Below are 13,123 nucleotides of genomic sequence, written 5' to 3' on the forward strand. Positions count from 1 at the left end.
GAAGTTTTTCTTAACTCTGTGGTAGGTAGAATAATGTCCCCTTCTCTCTACAAACTGTCCATGTACTAACCAGGAATGTTACCTTACATTGTGTTTGGGTCTTTGTAGATGTGATTCAGGGTGTGGACCTTGAGATGGGGAGATTATCCTGGATTATCCAGGTAGACCCAGTCTAATCACATGAGTCCTTAAAAGTGAGGGAGGTAGAAGAGCGGGTCAAAGGGATGTGCCATGACGACTTTGCCCACTGGTGCCATGACCTTGTAGATGGAAAAATGGGGCCAAAAGCCAAGGAATGTGGGCAGCCTCTTGAAGCTGAAAAAAACAAGGGATCTGATTCTCCCCTTGAGTCTCAGAAAGGAACTGAGGCCTGCTCACATCTTGATTTTAGCCTAGTGAGACCCATTTCAGATTTCTGACTTACAAAACTCTAAGATAATAAATTTGTGTTGTGTTTAGCCATTGTGTTTCTCGTAATTTGTTGTATCAGTCTAGAAAACTAATACATTCCCCTCAACCCTGGGTAGAATTGAACAATCCCTAAATTTACACACACCCGCCCCCCCACCGATCCTGTGTAGACATCTACCAGAGGACCCATTTCCAAAATGGCTCACTAACATGTTTGTCAAATCTTTTTTTCAAATATTCTATTGTGAATATTTTCAAACATACCTCAAAGTTGAAAGAAATTTACAGTGATCATCCATATACCACCACTTAGATTCTACCAATAATAATTTAGTATCCTTGCTTTGTCACATATCTATCTGTCCGTCCCTCTATTAATCCGTCTATACAACTTATTTTTTGGATGCATTTCAAAGTAAATTGCAGATATCAATACATATCCCCCTGTATATTTTAGCATGCATATAATTAGCTAGAATTCAATATTTGTTTACAGGCTTTTTCCTTTGTATATAAAATTGGAATGAAGTGTACAAATCTTAAGTTTACTTTCACTGAGTTTTGACAAAATGCACCTGTGTAACTTAAAGCTCTGTCAAGATACAGAACATCATCATCACCTGTTTTCCCCCGGGAAGTTAATCCCTTTCCCCACCTCCACAGAGATTGCAACCACTATAGCAACCACTGTTGTAATTTTTTTCTACCATAGATTAGTGTGTCCTGTTCTAGAGCTTTATATAACTGGGAGAATATAAACTATTTTCTGTAAGACTTTGTCATATAAATAGAATCATATGAACTTTTTGTGTAAGGTTTCTTTCATTCAGACTATTGCTTCCGGGATTAATCCATGTTGTTGTGTGGTCCCATTCCTTCTTATTGTTGATGAGTATTTCTTTTGTGAATATAGCACAGCTTGTTATCTATTCTCTCTTATTGACAGACACCTGCGCTTTTCCCTACTTTGGGCTATCATAAATAAAGCTGCTCCAAACATTCTTGAGTTGGTATTTTTGCAAACACATATTTTTCTCTTGGGTAGATATCTAGAAGTCAGATTGCTAAAAACAGGGTAAATGTATGTGCAGTTTTATTTTTTATTTTATTTTATTTTTTTATTTAAAAAACATTTTTTTTCAACGTTTTTTATTTATTTTTGGGACAGAGAGAGACAGAGCATGAATGGGGGAGGGGCAGAGAGAGAGGGAGACACAGAATCGGAAACAGGCTCCAGGCTCCGAGCCATCAGCCCAGAGCCTGACGCGGGGCTCGAACTCACGGACCGTGAGATCGCGACCTGGCTGAAGTCGGACGCTTAACCGACTGCGCCACCCAGGCGCCCCATGTATGTGCAGTTTTAAAGAAACTTCCAGATATATTTTTTTCAATGTGGATGGACCCTTTTACATTTCAACCAGCAATATATGGGAGTTCTGGTTGCTCTATCCTCAAATGTTTGGTGCTATTAGTCTTTTTTAATTTTAGCCAAGTGGTGAATATGTTTGTTTTGTCTATTTTTCTATTGTTTTTTGTTCTCCCCCATAACCTGGATTTTTAAGAGTTTTTAATATATTCAAGATATTATCTCTTATCCGTGAAACACATTCCAAATATTTGATTTTGGTCATTTTTACTTTATGGTGATTCATGTCATGGAAAGATATTTAAAGTTTTGTAGTAGTCTTTCAATTTGTTTTCATTACATTTGGATTCTGAGTCATAGTTTAAAAGCTTCTTCTCACCCAGGTTTAAAGAAACCCATCCATGTTTTCTTCTAGTGCTTGTATAGTTTCATTGTTGACATTTACATCTCTGATCCATATGGACTTTATTTTTGACTGTGGCCGTATTTTACTTGTATATTTTCCTTTTTAAAATTTTTTTAAAGTTTATTTATTTATTTTGAGAAAGAGAGAGAGGGAGCATAAGTGGGGGAGGAGCAGAGAAAGGGGAGAGGGAGAGAATCTCAAGCAGGCTCCACACTGTCAGTGCAGGGACCAATGTGGGGCTTGAACCCACAAACTGTGAGAACATTATCTGAGCCGAAACCAAGAGCCAGACGCTTAACCAACTGAACCACCCAGGCACCCCTATTTTTATATTTTTCAAATGGCTGTTTTTGGTCATCTGAACACAAGTTCTATAAAGATCTATCTTTGTCTCAACTCTTTGAAATGCCATTTTTATCATATATTAAACATAGTTGAGTCTATTTCCAAACTCCCTATTCCAACTAGAATTGAAGGTTTCAAAATTTTATTTTTCCAGAAATGGATTCCTTAAAAATCTGTGTGAACAAGTAAAATAAAACTTCAATTTACTTTGCAAAAAAAAAAAAAAAAAAAAAAAAAAAAAAGGAGGTATAAGGATAACATCTTTCCTCAAGAGGGTAGGCTAGAGTTCATCTTCAACTGAATCTAGTCACCAACACTTACTTGCAACCATGAATTAACCAGAGCAAGCTTATGGACACCCAATGATGGATGCAGTGCTGAGAATAGGCAAGGACCCTATTTGAATGCTGTGTATAAAGACAGACTGGCCCCGGAACCTAAAAACTCCAGTTTCTGGCTCTATATTGTTATTACAGTAAATTTAGCCGGATTTTTCTCTTTTCTCTTTCTCTTTTCTTCTGTAACCTCCACACAGGTAGAAAAAAATCACAGGGAATTTTTTTCTTTTTTTAAAAAAAATTTTAATGTCTATTTTTGAGAGAGACAGAGCGTGAGTTGGGGGAAAGGGAGTAGGGAGCAGAGAGAGAGGGAGTCGCAGAATCTGAAGCAGGCTCCAGGTTCTAAGCTGTCAGCACAGAGCCTGATGCAGGACATGAACTCACAAACTGTGAGATCATGACCTGAGCCGAAGTCAGACACTTAACCCATTGAGCCACCAGGTGCTGCCCCTGTTTGTTTTCTAATAATCATCCTTCGTTATGTTTCTGGGTAAGAAGTAAAGAAAATCAAAGAGCAATATATAATCATCTTAATACAAAAGATGCAGAAAAAGACAAACCCAAAGGTGGTGACAGCACTTGTTTGGAAGTTAATACAAAGTATGAGGGCACTTGTATTTTTGTATTATTAGTATTTAATTTTTTGCATTCATTCATTTAAAAATACCGAGTGTATTTAATAAATACAAAGTGAAGAAAGTATGGAAAATACATAGTGTAAGAAATGATTCTTCTATACTTATAGAAAGAAATAAGATATATGTACCAAAAAATATAATTCAAAATTGTCTATATAGGAACAACATCTAATATTTTTTTAATCCTCCATAAGATACCATACAATACCTTGATGTAAATACCCAATAAATTTCTGGGAATTTTATTTGGCATCTGCAAATATATTTTATTTTGCAGAACATACAGTGCCCAAATATCACCACCAGGAAAATATTTTTAAAGATCATCTTTGTCATCATGATCATCAGGTTTTTAAAAATTATAAAAATCCCTAGCCATTGGATAATTTGCTTTCGTCAGTAAGATAAGATAGAAGAAACCATTCTGTTTTATTTCAATATAGCTGGCAGTGGAATACTATGATCACTAGGGTGCGCTATTAGCATCCCCAGCCAGTTAGTCTTCCAGGCAGTAGAGCCTGAAAATCCCAGAAAGATGTCCCATGTTTCCAGTAGTTTATTGCTGAACCAGACTGAAATTCACTGAACCTTTTCCAGGCCATCATAGGAACACACCAGGAATCACATTACCTCACCACTTTGTCATTTGAAATTTGCTAACTATAGGGGTGCCTGGGTGGCTCAGTTGGTTAAGCCACCCACTCCTGATTTTGGCTTAGGTCATGATCTCAAGGTCCATTTGATTGAACCTGAGTGGGGCTCTGCGCTGACAGCATGGAGGCTGCTTGATTCTTTCCCTCCCTCTCTGCCCCTTCCCCGTTCACACTTTCTCTCCCTTTCTCAAAACAAACAAACAAACAAACAAACAGAGGGGTACCTGGGTGGCTCAGTAAGTTAAGTGTCCGACTCTTAATTTCAGCTCAGGTCATGATCTCACGGTTGTGAGATTGAGCCTCGTGTCAGGCTCTGTGCTGGGTGTGGAGTGTGCTTAAGATTCTCTTCCTCTCCCTTTGCCCCTCTCCTCTTTCTCTCTCAAAAAATAAAAATGAAAACATGCTTATAATTAGTATTTTATAAATGCAACTGCAAACTAACTTTTAGTTTCTTTTCTAATTTTACTAGTTCTAATCAGTGTTCATCTTCTCTGATACTACACTCTATTTTAATTATTATCAAACACAAACTGATATTCAATATGTTAAAAGGTAATAGATACACATACTCAAAACTGAGTATATCCTCCCACCCCTAGGTTTCTCTTGCTTATTTCTTCTTGAAATTTAAAATATTATAAAGCCTTTCACAACAAAAGATGAAGTTGATTTCAAAAACATAAATACTTGTGGGGTGCCTGGGTGGCTCAGTTGGTTGTGTCTGATTCTTTTTTCTTTTTTGTAGAGAGAATCTTTTTTTTTTTTTTTAATCTTTATTTTTGAGAGAGAGACAGAGACAGAGCATGAACGGGGGAGGGTCAGAGAGAGAGGGAGACACAGAATCTGAAGTAGGCTCCAGTCTCCGAGCTGTCAGCACAGAGCCCAGCACGGGGCCTAAACTCATGAGCCGTGAGATCATGACCTGAGCAGAAGTCAGACAGTTAACCGACTGAGCCACCCAGGTGCCCAGTCCACCTGTTGATTTTGGCTCAGGTCATGATCCCACTCATGTTCTCTCTCTAAAATAAAACAAAACCCCACAAATACTTGACGTAGTTAACATATTTGGTATGAATGCATCTCTGTCAAAATCAGAATGCAACTAACACTGGCTTAAAGAGGTCTAGCTTTTAGAGGACCCTAAGGATTTGGCTGGCTTGTAGGCTATAGTTTACTGACTCCTGTTCTAGAGCATCTATATATGATACAGAATATACCTCTATCATTGTTGTTACTGCAATGCATTGTAAAAGGATTTGCATGTTTGCTGATCCATCGTGAAACCCTTAAGGACAGGGGCTGAGTTTATTCATATTTGTTTTCCCAGTACCTAGCAGAGTAGTTGGCATTAATGGGCCCTGAAAATTTTTGTTTAGTGGATTAAGCAATATTTAAATAGAAGCTCACTAGATTGATGAAAAATTTTATCAACAGGGCTGTTTCCTGGTTTGTGGAAATACTTGAGCACCAGTTCACTATTGTTTCATGCTTCAAAGGATTGTGCAGAGTTCTTAAAAACAGATTTATTGAGATAGAATTCATATACCATATGATCCACCCGTTTAAAGTATACAATTCTGACATTTGTTGTTGTTGTTGTTGTTGCTGAGGTATAATTGACATAACATTAGACTAGTTTCAGGTATACTAGGTGTACTAGGTATAGTGAGATTTGTTTTTGAAGAGAGAGGTGGAAAGCAAAAGGGAAGGGGTCTCTTTTCCTTGAATTGCACCCTAGTTTGTTCCGTGTGGTGCTGTCCTCCTGATAATGATATAAATAACCCATCTAGATGGTTTTGTTTGGATTAGGGGGAAGTTAGAAAGTAGGAAACCATTGGGTGTCTAAAGATCGGTAGAGGAGGCCACAAATGGAGGTAGAGAGAAAGAAAAAGCATTCTCTAATATGTGATTTATTCTGTGCTATGAGAAAAAAGGTGTGTTGAAAGGCGCTATTATGTTCTAGGTGGGGAATCAGCATAAATCTGAAATCTGCTCATTATCCTTGAATGTGCTCTAAGACTGATCCTAGGACCAGAGCCTCATTCTTTCAGACTCAGTTATCCAGGGCAGATATCCCTAGACTTGAATCATTCCTCATTCTCTTATTTTTGTAAATTTTATTGCACTGGTTATGAATTGCTGCATGACAAATTGCCCTCCAAAACTAAGTCCTTAAAGTGACAGTAAACATTTGTCGTATCACACGGTTTCTGTGGGTCTGGATTTTGGGAATGGCTTAACTGGGTAGTTCTGGACTAGTGTATCTCACAAGATGGCAGTCAAGATGCTAGCTGGGCCTGCAGTCATCTGAAGGCTTGGCTTAGGGTGGAGGATATGTTTTCAAGAATGGCTCATTAACATGGCTGGCAATCTGGTGCTGACTGTTTGAAATGCTTCAGTTCCTGGCCAGGTGGCCACTCTTAAGGGCCACCTGCTTAAACATCCTGATGTTACGGCAAATGGCTTCCCTCTAAGAAAGTGATCCAAGAGAGCATAAAGCAGAAGCTGCAAAGTCTTTTTTTTTTTTTTTTTTTTTTTAAATCTGAGTTACTTAACATTAATGTAATAATGGTTTTAGGAGTAGAATTTAGTGATTCATCACTTACATGCAACACCCAGTGCTCATCACAAGTGCCCTCCTTAGTACCCATCACGCATTTAGCCTGTACCACTGCCCCCTGCCTTCAGCAGCCCTTAGTTTGTTCTCTGTCTTTAAGAGACTCTTATGGTTTGCCGCCCTCTCTGTTTTTATCTTATTTTTCCTTCCCTTTCCCTATGTTCACCTGTTTTGTTTCTTAAATTCCACATATGGGTGAAATCACAAGGTATTTGTCTTTCTCTGACTTACCTCACTTAGCATAATACTAGTATTAATACTAGTAACATAATTCTAGTTCCATCCACATTGTTGCAAATGGCAAGATTTCCCTCTTTTTGATCACCAAGTAGTATTCCATCGTATATATATACAACATCTTCTTTATCCATTCATTAGTCAATGGGCATTAGGGCTCTAATAAGCAATAATTTGGTTCTTGTTGATAGTGCAGAAACTGCAAAGTCTTTTACAATATGGTCTTGGAATTTACATACCATAATTTCTGAAAAAGTCTATTAGTTACACAGATTAGCCCAATTCAGTATGGGAAGGACTACACAAGGGTGAACATACCAGGAAGAAGGGATCATTGGAGGCCATTTTAGAGGCTGGCCACTACATTTATTTAAAAAAAATGTGTATGCATATATATATGTGCTTGGGTGGCTCAGTTGGTTAAGCGTCTGACTCTTGATTTCAGCTCAGGTCATGATCTCATGGTTTCTGGGATCAAGCCCTGCATAGGGCTCTGTGCTGACAGCAAGGAGGCTGCTTGGGATTCTCTCTCCCCCTCTCTCTCTGCCCCTCCCCTGCTTGCTGTCTCTCAAAATAAATAGATACACTCAAATATACATACATATTTGAGATCTATCTATCTATCTACCTATCTCAAAAGGGATTCCTTAACACTAGTACCAGCTCTTCAGTAATATATTACCTTGCCATTTATTCTAACTGAAAAATGCCTTTTGGGACAGTTCAGTACTTTTTTTTTTTTTGGCTTAAAAAAGGTGATCTTATTAAAGCACAGAGACAGGACCCATGGGCAGAAAGAGCTGCCTCAATACTTCTAAAATGGAAAAGATCACGGAAAAGGGTGACCTGGTGAGCTTTTCTTTGGCCAGTCCGGTATCATAGGATTCCCACTCCTGTGGCATTTTCACCATTTATTTATTTATTTATTTATTTATTTATTTATTCATTACTGTCTATTAATTCTTACACTTCCTACTCTGAGATACACTGTACCCTATTCTTAAGATACTCATCCTAGAGCAATTCCCTCTGCACTGCATTAAAAAATTTTTGTTGTTCTCGATATGCAGCTACTGGATTGTTTTCTCACATACTTTGCTATTACCTTACCCTTCATGGATTTGCAAATGGAGTTGGTTACAAAATAACAATCAGAAAAATAATCATCTTTCCATATTTGGAGAATCCAGCTGTACCTACTGATTCATTTAAAATAAACAATAGTTCTGTGAATACATTAATTAAAACTCTTACCCATGATAGCAGAGATTTTATCTGGGTAGCTTGAAGAGGACACACTGTATTTGCTGAGTGAAAAATACTATCTTGAACCGAGAATAGCTATTTGAAATATTGCTAGGCATAATTTCAATGAATCTGAACTTTTTCCCTATAAACTTCTTTAATTTTAAAGAAAAACATTTGCAGAAACCCTAATCCTTTCCAATTCAAATTACTTGCCCAGCCAATATTCTGAAGTGAACTATATTCCATTGGACAAAATAATGGGAAAAACAACTTGTGGTTTTAATCAGTGGAAAGGAAACAATTTGGCTTCTTTAAGTTTGAACAGAACAAGATAAGCTGTGTCATCATCAATTGCCTTTAATGTGCATAATGTACACTTTGTCCTGCTTTTTATCCAAGGATCTAGGCATGACAGAGGTGTCTGTTGTTTTTTTTTTAAAGAATGTGGGGAGGCTGTGGCATTTCCTGAATAAGAAGAAACAGATTCTATAACAGTTCTGAGATTGAACATAGGGTTTATTATTAACCTTTCCATACTCCCAATTAATTAGTTTCAATCATAATGTCACTTGAGTGAAGAAAAATATTTAATGTAAGATGAAGCTTGTAAGTCATTGCATCCTTTCAGTCCATGGCAGACTCCTGGGAGTCATTTTGATTATTAAATAAAAAAAAGCATTGGACACAGGAGTAAGTTTAAGAGACCTGAGTTTTGAGGTGTCTGGCTGGCTCAAGCAGAGGAGCGAGCAACTCTTGATCTTGGGGTTGTGAGTTCAAGTCTTATGTTGGGTATAAAGATTACTTAAAATAAATTAGGGGCACCTGTGTGTCTCAGTCTTGAGCATCTGACTGTTAATTTTGGCTCAGGTCAAGATCCCAGGATGGTGGGATCCAGCCCTTGCCACCGGCTTTGCCATGAATGAGGGGCCTGCTTAAGATTCTCTCTCTTGCTCTGCCCCTCTCCCCCGCTCACGCGCTCTCTCTCTCTCAAATGAAAATAAAATAAATAATTGAAACACAACGAGTAAACAAGAGACCCGAGTTTTGGCTTGGCCACTAATTAGTTTTATGGCCTTGGAAAGTTGCTTAACTTCTTTTGAGATTTTTCTTCTCTAAACTGGTGGGTAAGGATGGGAGAGAGGTTTAATCTTAAGGTTTCCTCTTCACCAAAGAGCTTGACACAACACCTAATACAAATTTATCCCACACAGCCTCATAGCCCTGCTCTCCTCGCTTTTCCTTGAAAGTCTTCGAGGGACTCCCGCAATTGTCTTGCTTAGATTCCCATCCTGACCCTCACAAGGGCTGTGTATCCTTTGCTAGTGGTGTTTGAAAAAGGTAAGGAAGCCTCGTTTTTCACGGGTTGCAGTAAGGACACTTCGGGCTCCAGGCTGGTAGTCTTTTCTGGAGGTCTCGGTCTCCTTTCCTCCTTCTACCATTAGGCCTCTTCCTAGTGCCCGCCGGTGATTAGCTTCCTGTTAGGCGGTTCTGGGGATGGCGCCAATTTGCCAGATCCTGGCAGCTCTGGTTCTGAGGAGGTGGCATGGTAGGGCCTCACGGTTTGGGGCCCTTCTTCGTGACTCCTTCAGTGTAAATTCGTATCGTGACAACGCATTTCCGATTTTCTTCCAAAAAGCCCAAACCTGGGGTCACAATCATGCCTCTATAAGCAAGTTAACTACTGAGCTAAGAGGACACCAACGTGGGCCAACCACTAGTCTCAGGAGCTCTACTTCTACGCTCCGGACCCACGGGCAGTTGCGGCTGTGGCTGGAACTACAAGGCCCAGAATTCCAGCGCGCACGCGCGCTGCCATTGTGATGCTCCTTTCCCGGTAACTCGCCCTCTCAGGCAAACCTGAAGATAGCGGCAATTCTCCGGTGGGGGGCGGAGACGCTCTCTGCCTGACTCTCCGCCCCCGTCGTGATAGGCAATGGGACCAGCCAACCGACGTGGCGGGTTCGGGTCGTGCTCTCCAATCAGCACCTGCGGCGGAGAGGTGGGCGTGCGCACTGGCAGGGCAGGTGGGCTAGGCTGTGTCGGGTTGCGAAGGGGGAGAATAACGTCGGGTCGGGTCAGCGGGCGCTGCAGTAGTCGCCGCAGCGGCGATGGGAGCGGTGGGGACGAGGCGGCGGCGGCGGCGGCAGGAGGAGGAGCAGGGGCTGGCACAAGAGCAGCGGCTGGGGGCGGCCAGCAGCAGCATTAACAGCAGCCGCAGCCGCCGCCGCCGCCAGTAAACGCGGACGGTACCCGAGGGGACTACCCAGCCGGCCGGCCCTCGAAGCCGCGCTCGGCTCCCGCCGCAGTCGGCGGCGGGGGATGGGCAGGCGGCGGCGGTCCCGCCTGCTGAGGGTTGATCCCTGTCGGTCCTGGTCCTGAGCTGGATCCGAGCCCTCCGCCCGAAATCCCTGCGTCTGCCACGGCCCAGGTAGGACACACCCCCCCCCCGAACCCCCCGGGCGCCTCTGGGGTGCCCCGGGCCCCGCCCTCCCCCAGTCCTGACCCCCTCCTCCAGCCGCACCCCTCGCGGAGTGACCGACCCTGGTGCGGAGGGGAAGGGTACGAGAGTCTCCTCGGTAGCTGCCCACGCCCTGGGCTTGTGCCAGACCTAGTCACTCCACCTCGGAGACCGTCTGCTTCTACACCGTTTACCCGAAGGCTTGTGCCCTGTTTCCCGAGAGCCTTTCGGTGTCTTGACTGAACTTGGAGGGTCACGAAGCTTCGTCTGTTTCTCTCTCTGTAGGTGACCCATATATTGCTTGTATTTATGCAGCTTCTGGTACCAGGGCTGAGCACAGAGGGTTCTCAGGATACACTGAGCGCTTCTTTCTCACCCCGCCTCCCCAAATATAATAGAAGGAGGCATGGGACTATGCAGTGTGTTTGCTGTGTAGTAACGACAATGAAGGCCATGACTTTCTGGTACTTAAGGTGCAAAGTAATGACCTGAAGGATTTGCCTGCCATTTGCCTGGACTAAGATGATGTTGACACCCTGGGTGCTGTGGGAGGGACAAAAGACTCCACACGTTTGTACTGTCAAATCAGAGAAGTAAATAATCCATTGGATGCCAGGATACTTTATCGCACAGTGAAGTTAATTTTGTTTCAGTCGTGGCTGCATTGGAGGTAAAAATGACATTGAGTTGTACTTTGCTTTGAATTAAAGTTGATAGGTGGCAGCAATCCCGGTATTAACTCTTCTCATCCTTAGCTTTAGAAATTGTTCTTTAAACATGAGAGAGAGCAGTTTTCTTATAGTCTATGTATTATGTAAAGATGTTTTGGTATTCAGTAGAAATTGAGATTTTGAAATCCAAAAAAACTGAAATACACGAGGATCACATTATTATGAATGGGCGCATGTACACATACACGCAGGGAGAATCCACTCTGTGTTTTGTTAGTGTGTGTTCTGAGCCATTAATAACAGTTGCATTGGTTTCTAAACACTGATTTGCCAGAGTAGACCACAAAGAAAGATGTGTTTGCTGTTTTCTTTTGGCTCAGTAGAATAATGTTCTCTTTGGGGGGAAAGGAGAGATGGGAGATTGATTTTAAAGTATCGAGGGAATTGAATGTTATGTATTTCTTATAAAGAAACAGTAATGTTGACAAATATTACTAATATGACTAATCTTGAAGAACTAACTCTAGAAATTTTTCAAATAATAAGTGTACTCATTTCCATGGCATATTGTGATCCATTCAAATTGAAAACATACCAAAAGGAACCTTTAATTTAGAAGGTTATGTTTTCCTGTATGATGTATCTTAGATCAAGGCACTGAAAGGGATGTCTGAAGCATGCTTATAAAGGAAAGTTTCTCATTCTTTTATGATAGAATGTTAGGAAATGTTTTTTTCTCTTTCAGTTTTAGAAACATAAAAGAAATTGAAGCCCCTAGCTTCATTAATTTAATTTATAATATCAAATTGAAATAAATCTGATCTTCAGTTAAGGGGCTAAAAATAATAGATCTTGCTTATGCTCTTGTACTGTGGTTAATACATAATTTAGTAAATTCTCTATTGTACTATATATGATTTCAGATTTTGTGTCTTTTTTTGACTTAAAAAAATACTGATTATTTTAATGCCTCAGGAAATCTCCATGAGAACACGCTCATTTGCTTTAGCAAATTGAACTCAATTATATAGGGCTTCAAATAGTTTTAAATGTAGAGTTGAAAGTGAAGTTTGTATAATTTAGACAAATTTGAAAGTATTTTACCTCAAAAAAATGGGCTAAAAGGTGATAATTAGTGATAGATTGTTGGTTTTTCAATGTAAACAAATCTTACAGAGCTTAGTTCACTATCATGGAATCTAACTTTGACAGGGGCAGTCAATTCTTTATGTTTTATAACCTTAAAAAGTACTATATAGAGATGACAACTTGATTGCAACTTGTGAGAGACTTTGACCTGGAACCACCCAACTAAGACACTCTTAGATTCCTAATCCTCAGAAACTCTGTGAGTTAATGAATGTTTGTTGCCTAAAAACAAAAAGCAATGTATAACAAGGGGAAAATTTTAATGACCATTATTGAACTAGTGTGGGTTGAATTGATTCACGAAATAAAATAGCCTTTTAGAATTAATGGAAAATATAGCTTACATCCTTCCCCACTCTTAAAGAAGTCTCCTGTAGAAAAATTCTTTTATAGATATGTGACAAACAACTTTACGATTTGGGCTTTATAATTTAAACTTTACAATTTAAGTTACTCACAATGATTCTAGTCATGTATTCCTTTTTTTTTTTTTCTCTTCTTGAGGTTTTTGAGAAATACTCAACATATAGCTGGAGTTGTGTCCGTTTATTTGATTAGTAATATTGCAGGATATCTTCAATGTATG

The 13,123-nt window shown here is 40.1% G+C and overlaps 1 protein-coding gene across 3 annotated transcripts in view; it reads left to right on the forward strand.

Annotated features, from left to right (window-relative positions):
• The first annotated feature begins 10,131 nt into the window (after positions 1-10,131).
• Positions 10,132-13,123, forward strand: part of TTBK2 (tau tubulin kinase 2) — a 166,688-nt gene continuing 163,696 nt past the window's right edge. Inside the window, exon 1 of one of the 3 annotated variants that reach the window (XM_042942273.1) lies at positions 10,132-10,283. The gene's annotated coding sequence lies outside the window, so the exon portion shown is untranslated. Of the gene's footprint in view, positions 10,284-10,311; positions 10,688-13,123 lie in introns of those variants that run through there. The other 2 variants (XM_042942272.1, XM_042942271.1) reach the window with 2 other exon arrangements.

The sequence above is a fragment of the Panthera leo genome, chromosome B3, assembly GCF_018350215.1.
Source record: "Panthera leo isolate Ple1 chromosome B3, P.leo_Ple1_pat1.1, whole genome shotgun sequence".
In the NCBI taxonomy this organism is placed as follows: Eukaryota; Metazoa; Chordata; class Mammalia; order Carnivora; family Felidae; genus Panthera; species Panthera leo.